The sequence below is a fragment of the Vipera ursinii genome, assembly GCF_947247035.1.
Source record: "Vipera ursinii genome assembly, chromosome: 3".
Classification (NCBI taxonomy): domain Eukaryota; kingdom Metazoa; phylum Chordata; class Lepidosauria; order Squamata; family Viperidae; genus Vipera; species Vipera ursinii.
This window is the reverse complement of record NC_139516.1, coordinates 107,312,421-107,315,869: the sequence shown is the minus strand read 5'-3', so window position 1 is coordinate 107,315,869 and position 3,449 is coordinate 107,312,421. Positions and strand designations below refer to the sequence as shown.

Genomic DNA, 3,449 nt, shown 5'->3' with positions numbered 1-3,449 from the left:
AGAAGACAGTTTCATGATGCAGTGGAAACTTAATGCAGCAGATGAAAGACACATCATGCTTACTTCCCTTGGACATTGGAAAATGTCCAACAGTGCCATCAGCATAGAAATGGCAGAAACCAGTGGAATCCAGATATACCCATCTACTGTCTGGAGAAGTCTGGCCAGAAGTGATCTTCATGGAAGAACTGCAGCCAAAACCCCTTATTTCCAACATGGAAACAAGGCTAAGCGACTCATCTATGCACGAAAATATAAGAACTGGGATGTAGAAAAATGGCAGCAGGTGCCCTGGACTAATGAGTCAAAATTTGAAGGATACCTGGAGGCAATTTGTTTGTCAAAAGGCTGGAGATGGGTACAATAATAAGTGTCTGCAGGCAACAGTGAAGCATGGTGGCAGTCCCTTGCATGTTTGGGGCTGCATTTCTGCAAATAGAGTTGAAGATTCGGTCAGGATAATGATGTCCTCAATGCTGAGAAATACAGGCAAATATTTATCCATCATGCTACACCATCAGGGAGAGGTATGAGATTGGCCCCAAAGTTATTCTGCAGCAGGACAACAACCCCAAACCTGCACACAGTCATTAAGAACTATCTTCAGTGTAAAGAAGAACAAGAAATCCTGAAAGTGATGGTTTGGCCCCCACAGATCCCTGATATCAACATCTGTCAGAACCCATATTCTAAGGGGGCTTTTTCTAACTTTTAATTCTAACTCTAATCTTTCTACTCTTCTGGGTTCTGCCATGTTCCTGGAGGCGAGGGGGGAAATGCTGCGGGCTGTTTTTTTGTTTTCCTCTATCACCACCCTGTAACACTTTTGCTGTCTCTGCATACACGCTCTTTGAACTATCTTCCCCCTTGATGTCAGCTCAAAGTGGTGGAGGAGAAAGGAATGCACCTCCAGCAACTGCTTTATCTCCGCTTTCGGAAGGGAAGGTGCGAAGACCAACAAAACATCGCTGCAACCCTGAGACAGCCTGGCATTACCAGCATTTTTCCCACAACAGCCTTAACACCTGGGAATTGGCCCATTTGAACTGACCGGATGAACTATTGGGGTGGGGTTTGCTTGGGACACTTTTACCCTATTGATCTGAGCAAGAAACCCTCAGATCCTCTCTATTATGCTTGCTATCAGCTTCTCCTTGTGGAAGAAACTGCTTCCACAAATTCTGCTTTCTTAGGATGTTTTGAAGTGGGCCCTGACAAAATCTTTGAATCTGTTTGACATTACATGAAGAGACAGAAGGATTTGAGGTAGCCTACATTGACAGAAGAACTGTAGTTACTTCTCCAAGATGTTTGGAAGAACTTTGAAGGAACCTTGCTGGGTTCCTTCAAAAACTGTGTGCACATATACCTAGAAGAATTGGTGCTATTTTGAAGATAAAGGGTGGTCACACCAAATATTGATTTAATTTGGATTTTTCTTCTGTTCATTTACTTTCCATTTGATTAAGTGATAAAAATAAACTATTAACACTTTTATTTCTGAAATCATTATTAATTTGTAGCATTTTTGTACAACTGCCTAACGCTTTTGCACAGTACTGTATAAATAAAGTATAAAAACAGGATCCATTCAACATCTCATGTCTCTTAGGGTTGTGAAGCAAGTTTTTAGATTTCCTGCCTGCGTGAGACTTCTTTGCTACAGGAAGTCTTCATTTAATGACTACCTCCTTTAGTGACCATTCACTGTTTACTATTGTGATGAAAAGGTAATTTTATGACTTGTCCTTTCATTTACAACCTTTGCAAGTCTGTAAAAGAAAAGAAAATTGAGGTAGGATCATAATCAGTCACAATTTCACTTAGTGACTGCTTCACATAATGACTGAGTTGCCAATCTAAATTGTAATTGCCAAACGCAACTGTATTTGTGTTTGTATTGTACCTGTCTTTGCAACTTTATGGGCTCTGCTCTTTAAAGTTAACCTGATTATTCGTATTTCACTTCATAGCCCAGCTCTGCTATGCACAGAACAATTTCCACATCCGGAGCCAAATGCTACATTTTTAGATAAGCCAGCCGTGTATGGTTATATACCACATTTCCTAATTCCTCTTGGTCCGGTATTACTCAGCATTCAGAGGAACTATAATTCAGTGGCAGAGTTTATTATTTTGTTGGGGGCAATAAGCTGACTTTGTAATAATGACACTTGGGGGGGGGGCGAAAGCCCTAATAAGCAGGCATATACATAGAATGAAGGCTATTGCTAAGCACATTGATTTGTGCTTAGATTGTAAGCCACCCTGAGTCTTCGGAGAAGGGCGGGATATAAATGGGATTAAAATAAAAAAATAAAAAAAAAATTTCCTCCAGGTTTCAGTTTTTTAAATCCTGCCCAATGATTTCTATTTTGGCATTTTTGTCCAGCCATCGAGTCCTTCCCAAGGGCCTGGAATATTATTATTATGTTCAGTCGCTTCATTATTTCTTCTCCAACTTTCAGCCCAAATTGAAAACCCTCAAAGAATTATGGCCTGAATTCATTTATCTCAAGGAAGAACTCAATGAACTAAGTGGGGCTTATTTCTGAATAAACAGGTGTAAGAGTGTTCCCCTGACAAAATTTGCCCCGCACAGTTCTCGGATTGATTTAAGAGGTTTGTATGACATGTAAAACGAACCAATCCGACTTCTCAGCCACAGAAAATAGCACCAGAATAGACCTTTCTTTCTACCAGTTCTGACACACACCGATCTGCTCTCCGATTTCAACCTGCCTCTAATTCCCTGCGGGTGCAGATCTTTTCCTGCCTAACAAACAAAGGATACCGTAATGAGCGGCAATAAGAGACGCATTAACTTCCCCTGTTGAATTTGCCTACTGAGCTCTTCTTAAAAGCATCTTCTCTGTCTCTCTCTCTGTCTCGGGACGCGGGCGGGAAGACGACCCAAAGTTCGCCATTCGCTCCTCTTCCGTCGAAGCCCCTGTTTATCCAAGAGTTTTCGTTCCTCTGACTCTGACACTCTTCCTCAAAAGAGACCAGCGTTCACCGTTAGATACTTCCTCATTCTTCCTCAGCCACCGATCAAGAAAGCCTTTCGCTTTCACGGGGCAGCAGCTTGAGGCACATTGGCTGAACGCGGAGGGCAGGGTCGAAGGCGAGGAGGCTTCCTTTCCTGACGAGCGGCTTCCTTGTTTTTCCATTGCCCTCGTTCTCACTTCTGTAGGCCGCGGTGGCGGTCTGACTTCTGGGGGAAGGCGGTGACTGGTAGAGGAGAGGCGGATAGAGGAGGAGAAAAGAGGACGAAGATTTCGCGAAACTGAACGGGCTTCACAAGACCCGGATGAACCGGGGGAGAGTCGGGAGTCGTCCATTCCCTGCCTAGCTCTGGGCCTGTCTGCAGATTTGAAAATAGAAAGACTAGATACGGTGGGACTTGCAGGTTAGAGGGACATGAGAAAAATATTTGAGATTCGTATCCC

The 3,449-nt window shown here is 43.0% G+C and overlaps 1 protein-coding gene across 3 annotated transcripts in view; it reads right to left on the bottom strand.

Moving 5' to 3' along the window:
- Window positions 1–3,229, bottom strand: part of RNASEL (ribonuclease L) — a 26,145-nt gene extending 22,916 nt beyond the window's left edge. For all 3 annotated transcript variants that reach the window (XM_083359645.1, XM_083359646.1, XM_083359647.1), the window contains exon 1: window positions 2,795–3,229. The gene's annotated coding sequence lies outside the window, so the exon portion shown is untranslated. The remainder of the gene's footprint in view (window positions 1–2,794) is intronic.
- Between the last annotated feature and the right edge of the window lie 220 nt (window positions 3,230–3,449).